General features: G+C 42.9%; 1 pseudogene; it reads left to right on the top strand.

Moving 5' to 3' along the window:
- Window positions 1–677: 677 nt before the first annotated feature.
- Window positions 678–794, top strand: LOC145396612 (5S ribosomal RNA; annotated as a pseudogene).
- Window positions 795–10514: the final 9720 nt, after the last annotated feature.

Below are 10514 nucleotides of genomic sequence, written 5' to 3'. Positions count from 1 at the left end.
GGGTGAAGAGGTACCATATATGAAGAAGAATGGTGAGAGTTGGAGGGAAGGTAGCATGGGGGCAGAGGACAGGATGACACTGAGGTGAGTTGGTTGTGGCCAACCCCTCTGGGATTAAGGTATCTGATATTGGATAGATGGACATACCACTTAATAATAATGAAAAAAAAAAAAAGACTGATAATGAGGACTTAATGTACGTAAAGGGGAAAAGCTTTATTCAGCCAGACAACTCTGTTTTAATCAATACATACTTTCCCACACAGTTGCTGCAACAGGAGCCATGCTCTTCTTTCTAAAGGAGGCATTGCTGGTATATATCTGACTTACATTTATTATGATCAAGCTGCTGTTTACACTGTTGGTTTGTTTCTGTACTGTTGCTGTTATATATAGCTAATATATTTGTCATAGCATCTGTCTTCTAGCAGTCAGTCTGTATGTCTTTTTAACTGTGTAACCTGTCTATAGCCAAACACCTTTATCCCAGAGAAGATGGGCACATATATATCACTGTCTTGTCACTGTTTCTAACAGTCAGAAAAGCTATAATTAACTGCCTCAAAATCCTTGACCTTGTTGTTGCAATAATGTTCCACATTAACTTTACTGTATAAGTGGCTTTGGAGATTTTGTAACACTTAATTCTATTGATTTATCTTACACATTACACCTAAGCATTTCCTTACCACGTTGAGTACACCGCTTCCCGTCCGATCAGCGAAGTTAAGCAACGTTGGGTCTGGTTAGTACTTGGATGGGTGACCGCCTGGGAACACCAGATGCTGTTGGCATAACGTTCTCCCTACGTGTCAAGTGGGGTTGGTGGAGGATTAGTGCCCCTCCCTGTAAAACAATTAACTCTAAGCCCTTGGCCACCCCGTTTGGGATACATGGCGTCTGGCAATGAATGATGGTGAATTTCCTTACCATTGTAAACTGAGCTGAATTTGGACTCATTGCAAATTAGGGCGTTTACAATAAAAAGTTTACCATTGGATATCTCGCATACAATATAACTAAGCCAAAACCTGTGTACATAGGTTCATTCATGATGTTTTTCTTATATTACCATGGCAGTATCTTAATTTTAAGTGTTGTTTAAGTATCAGGAAAAAAATTAATATTAAGTGCATCCTTTCTTGTAGAATTCCATAAACTGTTTTATTTGCAGCAAAGAGGATCAGGAGCACCTAAAAGTAATTACCTAGGCAACTATTCTCATTGATGGTTAGGTTGAAGATAAAAATGAACAAGTGGGAATATCTGTATTTTCTGCATGGATATTTCTATCTATAGCCAGACACCTCAATCCCGTAAAAGGCGGCCACAAATGAATCACCTTCATGTCGCCTGGTCCCCCATCATTTCGCTGTCCTCCCCCAAGCTCACACACCCCTCTTTCATATACCTATCCACTACATCCCTCCATCTCATCTTCGGTCTCCCCCTCCATCTCCCACTCTCCACCTCACTAACATACAGTCTCATTATTAGTCTCTCACTCTCCATCCTCTCCATGTGGCCAAACCACCTCAGTGTATTTCTCCTAATGCTTTCTACCACATCCACATCCACACCACAATGCTCCTTCACTTCCTCATTTGTCAGTCTGTCTCTCCACGTAACTGCACATGCACCTCACAAATACTGTAACTCATTTCCACTGTTCTCACTTTTGATTTTTGTACTTCCAACATAATCCAAGCTTTGTTTCCATAGTTAGAGTTGATATCACAGTACTGTCATACAATGTCTTTTTTGCTTCCATGCTCACTTCCCCATTCCTTATCACTGCCTTCAAAGAACCAACAACTTTTCTTCCCTGTTGTACCCTTTCTCTATACATGTGCAGCACTTCCATCCATACTCATAGGACTATCTAAGTACTGAAATGCACACACATTTTCCATTTTCTCACTATTCAGCCTCACAGTTCATTCATTTCTCTCAAAGACCACAACTTTACTCCTCCCTACATGAGGTATTTAATGATAATTTTATTATGGAAGGGGTGGAAGACGTATGTAAGATATTCATGGAAGAGATAGGTACAGCGTGTGAATTGGTTTGTGGAGTGAGGAGGAGATGCAGGGGTGTGCAAGGGACAGCATGGTGGAATGATGAGATGAAACGAGCTGTGGAACAAAAGAAGAAGGCATATGGTGAATGGCTAGTGAGTAGAGGTAGGGGAGAAGATGAGAGAGAGAAGAGAGAGGTATATGTGAGTAGGAGAAGGGAGGTGAAGAGACTGGTGAAGGAGAGTAAGAAGAAAGTGGATGAAGAATTTGGGAGGAATCTGAGTGTGAAGTGGAGGGAGAGTAAGAAATTGTTTTGGAAGGAGGTAAAGAAAGTAAGGCAGTGTGAAAGGGGAAATAGTAGGGAAGTGGAGGATAGGAATAATAGATTGCTGGTGGAGAAGAGAGAGAAATTGAGGAGATGGAAGGAGCACTTTGAAGATTTGTTGAATGTAGAGAATGAGAGCAGTGCGAGTATAAGTGGTTAGAGAATGGCTGGGAGAAGGAGAGATGAGGGAGGAAGAGATCAGTAGGACGGAAATAGTGGAAGCAATGAAGATCAAGATGGGAAAGACCCCAGGAATTGATGGAGTGTGTGGTGAAATGCTGAGGTATGGGGGTGAGATTGTAGTGGGGTGGATATGGAAGTTATGTAGATTGGCTTGGGAAGAGGGAAGGGTTCCGGAGGACTGGAAATCAACTATAATTGTTCCTTTATACAAAGGAAAAGGGGAGAGAGAAGTACGTGGTAACCATAGGGGTATTTGCCTTCTTAGTGTGACTGGGAAAATATGTGGTAGAATACTCATTGATAGGGTTAGGCATATAACAGAGGAGCTAGTTGGAGAAGAACAAGGGGGATTTAGGAAGGGAAAAGGGTGTGTAGATCAGATATTTGTCCTAAGATGTTTAGTGGAGAAGTATCTAGAGAAGGGAAAGAAAGTGTATGCTGCCTTCATGGACTTGGAGAAAGCTTATGACAGAATAGATCGACAAGGTATGTGGAATGTATTGAGAATATATGGAGTGGAGGGGAAATTGTTGAGTGCTGTGAAGAGTATGTACGAGGGAGCTAGGGCTACGGTGCAAGTGGATGGTGAGCCGAGTGAGTTCTTTGATCTCAGTGTGGGACTGAAACATTGTTGTGTGATGTCTCCATGGCTGTTTAATATATACATTGATGGGGTTGTAAAGGAGGTGCAAGGTAGGGCAGTGGATGTGGGGCTGGCTCTAATGAATGAGGGTTAGATTTGGAAGATTCCAGTGTTGTTGTTTGCTGATGATACAGTATTGTTTAGTGAAGATGAATGGGAGTTGCAAGGTTTGGTGAATGAATTTGGGACAGTGTGTAGGAAGAGGAATCTGAAAGATAATGTAAACAAAGAGTAAAGTTATGGTGTTTGAGAGGAATGAAGTCACAGAATGCACGGTGAGGTTGGATGGTGAGGATATGGAGAGTGTTAGTGCATTCAAGTACTTGGGTAGTGTAATGAGTAAGGATGGAACCTTGGGGGATGAAGTACATGAAAGGGTACAGCAGGGAAGGAAGGTTGTTGGTTCACAGAAAGCAGTGACGAGAAATAGGGAGGTGAGTATGGAAGTTAAGAAGTCGCTGCATGATAGTATTGTGATCCCTACTCTGACGTATGGAAGTGAGGCATGGACCTTGCAAGAGGGGAACAAGTCAAGAGTGAGAGCAGTGGAAATGAGCTACTTGAGAGGAGCATGTGGAGTGACATGGAGGGACAGGTTGACGAATGAAGAAGTGAAAAAACGTTATGGGGTGGATGTGGATGTGGTTGAGATGATTAGGAGCAATACACGGAGGTGGTCTGGACATGTGGAGAGAATGGAGAATAAAAGACTAAGAGGGTGTATGTAGGTGAGGTGGAGGGAGGAAGAGGGAGGGGAAGACCGAGGATGAGGTGGAGGGATGGAGTTGAGAGGTATATAAGGGAAGGGGGAGTGAGTTGGGGGGAGGGTAGTCAAATGGTGGGTGACAGAGCGACTTGGAGGTGTTTTGTCTGCGGCCACCCTTTGCGGGATTAGGCATTAGGCTATAGATAGATAGATAGATAGGTTATTATTATTAGTATTATTATTATTTTTTTTTTTTAAGGCAACCGGGAGTGAATTTGTACACCTAGGCCTATATGGTATTTACTACATTGTAAAATATATATACCGTAATATTAAATATAAATACCCCTTTCCTTCCATTCTCTTCTGTCTTTCTTTCCTTCATTCTTTCCTTGTCCTTCTACCTACGGGTGACTTTACACTCCCTCTTCTGTCTTTCTTTCCTTTATTCTTTCCACTTCCTTCAGCCTGTGGGTGACTCTGCACTGAGTGACAAGCCAAATGGTTTCCCGTACACCAGGAAACTATTTACTATGCTGGGTGGTAACCATATAACCAAATTATGGCGCCTGGTGGTTTAGTGGGTAATTATTGTGCTCCAATCGGATTGAGCCGGTGAAGGTTTTATATCCAAGGGGTGGTTGGAGTTGATTGCTCATGTAATGCCACACAGGAATGAGTGAGGCTGGTCACTCTCATCTTAAATGTCGGGACCAACTGCCTAGCCCCGGGCTCCTACGCTCCTCATGGGGCAATGTAGGATTGGATGATGGATGGATGGATGGATGATGACATATAATGAAGTGCATTATTCTTTGGTTACGGTGTATAGCTTACTGGACCAGCCATCCATAGCTTACTTAATACTGTACAGTCCGCCCTCCTAGAATGCGGTTATTATAGACTGACAACCAGCTGCGGTATACTTTTCAGCGTTGTATGTTCCATATGTTTCCATAATAAAGGGTTAACCTAGACTGAACATTTTCCAGAGTTGCCCTTTTTGTCCCCAAATCCCACTTAAACCCTCCAAAAAACACCCTACTGACATTCACTCAGCCAGGGACTAGACTGTGGCACCAGTCAAGCAGGGCAGTGCTGCCAAGGTGAATGGAAAGCTGATGACAGGGAGGGCTGCAGCTCCTGTTTCATCAGCTCTTGGGACTGCTTCCTGTTTGTCCCTCTTTGCTGTACTTTTTCAGTGTTGCAGTAACACGGAGAGTAGGCCAGCATGCTCTCCAGTACAAGTTTCTCTAACCGTCAACACCAAACTACATGCACATTATACAGTACATTTCCTGTTCAAAATTTAAACCAAAATGGCGTCTAATAACCAAGCCTCGGAGTCCCCAGGGGGGAAGGGGACCATAAAGGCCCCCACTATCTTCCCCTCTCCCATTGACAACTCAACAAGTTGCCTTAAATCACTGTCTGACTCACTTCTTCATTGCTGCAACATTTGTGGCCTTTCGTCTAACATTTCCTCTGTTGAGCACCACCTCTCCTCCTCTAAACCTCACCTTCTTTTCTTAAGTGAGACTCAGCTGTCTGGGGCAACTGATAACAAACCCTTCTCTGTATCCTCCTACTTTCTCTCTCTCTCTCTCTATACTGTATATATATACTGTATATATTTTTTTATGTGTCCGACTCTGGGCAAAGGCTTCAGGGCCTATATCTCAGGGGCAGTAGCCTATCCCAAGGCCCAGTAGTCCTCCTACACCTCCACATGTCACCACTTCGGCACTTATACTCACTGTCCATATTGAATACATGCTAGGGCTGTCTCATACAGGACTGGTGTATTGATATTAGCGGGAGTATTTTTACGACATGTCGGCGGGTCATCTGGTAGATCAGGAAAGTCTGCTTTTTTATGAAATTCAAATCCTTAAACTGTCCCCTGCCCCAGCCAGGATTTGAACATGGGTCCATCAGGACTGCAAGCCGCCTGTCTACCGATTCAGCCACCTCCTTCCTCATTTCAAAGCCAAAGGTGGCTGTTGTGTATATGTACGCAACGACTTATCTTGCTTTCATGTTCCTGACCTTGATTCTTCGGAATTCTCTACTCTCTGGCTTCAGCTTTCCTGTCATTCTCTGACTAAATATATCTGTGCTCTTTACTTATCCCCTAATTCAACTGACCATGACAAATTCTTCGACGGTCTTACTTCTACGATGGAACACATCCTATCCAGTTCTCCTTTCTCTGAAATCTCCATTCTAGGAGATTTCAATGTTCACCACCACGTTGGCTCTCCTCTCCTTTCACTGATCCACCTGGTGAAGAAGCCTACATCTTTTCTATCCGTAATGACCTAGTGCAACTTGCACAGCACCCTATCCGTATCCGTGACCACCTTGGAGAAAGTTCCAACATACTTGACCACTTCCATACAACTAATCCTTCTGTTTATGCTGTTAATCTTTCCTGCTGTTGGGCTCCTCCGATCACAACCTTATTACCTTAATCGTCCTATTGCTCCAGTATGGCCTGTGGACCCTCCAAAGAAACGTCAGTTGTGGCACTTTGGAGCTGCTGATTGGTAGGCCCTCAGGCAGTACTTTTTTTCATTTTCTTTAGAATTATTATTGCTTCCATGGCCGGGAGTCATCTGAGTGTGCCTTGCTCACTACGGAGGTTATTTTCTTGGGCATGGAAGCATACATTCCTTTCTCATATTCTTTGACTAATGCAAAAAAGTCTTGGTTTAATCGCGCTTGTTCTAATGCTGTCCACACAAGGAGAGGGCCTATAAAAGGTACCAGAACCAACCCACCCCTGAATCACATCTTTTTTATGTTGCTTGCTGGCATCGTGCTAAGTCTGTTCTTCGCTCTGCTAAAAATAATTTCATACATACTAAATGCTCTCAATTCTCCAACTCGAATTCTTCCCACTCCTTCTAGCACCTTGACCAAAACCTTTCTAACAACTCTACTTCATCATCCTTCCCTCCTCTTTTCTACTCTGATGGCTCCGTAGCTATTTCTTCTACTGATAAAGGGGATCTCTTCGCCCAAACTTTCTCCTCCATTTCTACCTTAGACGATTCCAATGCTGTTCCTCCATCACTTCCCCCCTCTGACTTCCTCATGGCTGACATTAAAATTTCTTCAACTGATGTATTTTCTGCCATCACTGTCCTCATTAATAGTAAGGCATATGAGCCTGATGGGGACCTTCCTGTTGTCTTCAAAACTGTATTACTGTGCATACACTCTGCCTGGGTAAACTCTTTCACTTTTGTCTGTCAACTTGTACCTTTCCTTCTTGCTGGAAGTTTGCCTCATTCAGCCGGTCCCAAAGAAGGGTGACCATTCCCAACCCTCTGGCTGTTGCCCAATTGCTTTAACATCCTGTGTCTCAATAGTTTTTGAGTCTCTTCTTAACAGAAAAGTTTTAAAGCATGTTTCCTATCACAACTTCTTCCTGATTGTCAGTATGGGTTCTGTCAGGGCCACTCCACTGACAACCTTCTTGCCTACCTCTCAGACTCCTGGTCATCCTCCTTTCAGGACTTTGGCAAACGCTTTGCCATTGCACTTGACATCTCAATGGCTTTCGATTGAGTCTGGCATAAATCTTTAATTTCCAAACGGCACTCTTACAGTTTCTATCTTTCTATCTGTGCCTTCATTTATAGCTTCCTGTTTGGTCATTCTACAGCTGCTGTTGTAGACGGTCATTGTTCTTCTCCTAAATCTATCAACAGTGGTGTTCCTCAGGAGTCTGTCCTATCACCAACTCTCTTCCTCGTATTCATCAGTGACCTTCTAAGTCGTACATCTAACCCTATCCACTCATACGCTGACGATTTCATCCTTCAATTTTCCATTCGGTTTCTGCAACGTCCATCTCAGCAGTTACTTGAACAAACAAGGGATGAGGCTATGGCACACCTAATGTCTGACTTGGTTAATATCTTTGACTGAGGTAAAAGTAATCTTGTTTGTAATGCATCAAAGACTCAGTTCTTACATTTATCAACCTGACAAAATCTTCCACAGGAGTACCCTCTGAGGTTTAATAATGTCCAGCTCAATCCTGCTTCATTCTTAAACATACTTCGGGTGTCATTCTCTCGGGATTTGTATTGAAAAGATCATATTATATCTCTTGTAAAATCTGCATCCAAGAGATTAGGTGTGCTAAGCCGACTCCGTATCTTCTTTACCCCTGCAAAATTGTTGACTTTATACACGGATTTTATTCACCCCTGTGTAGAGTACAACTCTGATGTGTGGGGAGTCTCCCCTAATACAGCTCTTCTCAACAAGGTGAAGTCAAAGGCTTTTTGTCTCATTAACTCTCCTCCTCTTGCATGCTGCCTTCAACCTCTGTCTCTTTGCTGCACTGTTGTATCATTATCTCTTTTCTATCTCTGCTTCAATGGTCACTGCCCCTCTGAACTGTCTACTTGCATCCCTCCACCTCTACGACGGGTGCGGAGCACCAGTCTAGGAACAAACTCTCATCTCATTTTCTGTCCAACTGTCTAACGCAAGACTTAACTGTTACTCCCAGTCCTTCATTTATGCAACAGTCAACTCTGGAACTGTCTCCCTCTGTATTTCCTACTTCCTGTGATCTCCAGTCTTTTAAATGCAGTGTGTCCAGGCATCTTGAAATGAATGTATCTTGAATTTGGTTCTCTGTTGTATTGTTTTTGTTTTTTTCTTGGAAGGAATGGTTTGCAGGCTCCTGGCCTTTGGTTCCTTCTTCCTTGCAAAAAAAAAAGGAAAAAAAAACTCATACACAGGAAACTATTAAAAACACATAAGATAGGTTTCTAGACATTAATAAAATAAGTTTAGGTCACTAACCTGACTGACTCTGAGAGATGTAATAATGCTCCATACCACGGGAGTAGCTACCTTAGACACGAGCACGAGGCGAGAGACCACCAAAAAACAATGGAGGACACCTGCAGCAGCCTATGGGGGTACATATGGATGTGACATCATGCAGCCAATCATAGTGCACCACTTGCCTGACATTATCACGTGTTACATTTGACTTTTGGCGGGCCGTCTAAGCTCCAACGTCTGACGGCTTCCTGCGGTATATCTGTTTTTGACTGCGGTTTATATTTTCTGGTCACACTGTAGGTCACTGCGGTATATATTTTTTGGTCACACAATAGGTGGCTATGTAAGTACAAATCCATGTTATGCGATAGCGTATTATAGGGAAGATGATTGTATCTGTCTTAGACCATAACACAAAAGCAGAAAAAAAAAAAGCAACTAAATTCACTGCAGTTGACAGTACTGATGCAAACTATATCAGTAGAGTATTAAAATAATGTAAGTAACATACAAGAGATTGTTGAAGTGCAAAAAAAAAAAAAAAAAAAACTAATTAAGAGGTGCTTCAAAGTCTCTGCTACCATGCAGAATATGGCTGTTAGTTGTAATAAACCAGTATATGTAGTACTGTCTCTTATTAACAGCTTCCTGCCTCATAGCTACCTGTCAGCAGTGGATAACCATGATAAATATCTGGAGGCAGTTTATGTCTTCACATGTCTGTTGTGATGGTAGGTGGTGGTGACCATCATCTACTCACTTGATGTAGTGCTCCCTATTTCCTTCTTCACCTTCATCATTCACTTTCTGTTTCAGCCGTCCTCCCTTCCTATTTTTTCACGTCCATCCTGTCAGTTTTTATTACTTTTCTTTCTGCCTAAAGTAACTCTGCACTGAGTGACAAGCCTAATACTGTAGTTTCTTGTTACCCAGGAAACCATTTACAGTGCTGGATGGTAACCATATAACAAAATTACCAGGTGATGTTTAACCTACCAGAGTTGGATATGCAAATGCAGCATCCACATGGAAACCAATTTTGCACACTCTTTCCTGCAGCTTGCTGTGGCAAGGTGCTGCCTGCTGCAAGGGAATGACGGTTCACTGCACAGGATGGTCCTGCAGGGGCAGTTGCTTGCTCGTGGTTGATGGATCTGTTTGACCTAACAGATTGGGGTTACTCAGCTACAGTAATAGCGTATCTCTTGTCGCTCTCTCTCCAGCAGTCCTGTTCCTTTGCCCATAGCATACTACCCGCAAGTTTTCCAGTATAAATTTGAGGATTCCATTTACATTATAGGTCTGGCTCCATCTCGTTTAAGGTTAGTTAGAATCAGTCATCCTGTCTCTTCTGCATTTCAGTATTACCTCCTCCCCTCTAAATACCAGTACTCTACAGTACACCCTCGATATACCGAACTCTCCTTTAATGAATTTCGGTCTTAACGGCCACCTTGAGCTGACCAAATGTTATGATCACATAACGAATCTTGATCAGTAAAAGAATGGACACACAGGAAACACTGACCAGCGTGGCATGACAAACATTTTGTTTCATTTTTGAAGGCTTCAGTGTGCATGCATACATCAGCCTTGGTCACCTAATGGGTACTCTCTATGCTGCTCGGTCTCTGGCAGCTTCCCTATTTAGTCCCTTATCCGTGAGGTTGCACTCAGTGACCTCATTCCAGGTCTTTTTTGGTTTACCTCATGCTGCCCTATCCCCAACATTAACACTTTTCGTTTTCTGCCTTCAATTATCATCCACCATCCTTTCTGCATGCCCAGACCATCTCAATCTACCCTGCCTCATCACAACAC

This window comes from Coenobita brevimanus, chromosome 38 (assembly GCF_032717465.1).
Source record: "Coenobita brevimanus isolate Jiangsu-jjx chromosome 38, ASM3271746v2, whole genome shotgun sequence".
Classification (NCBI taxonomy): Eukaryota; Metazoa; Arthropoda; class Malacostraca; order Decapoda; family Coenobitidae; genus Coenobita; species Coenobita brevimanus.
This window is presented reverse-complemented; position numbering and strand designations above follow the sequence as displayed.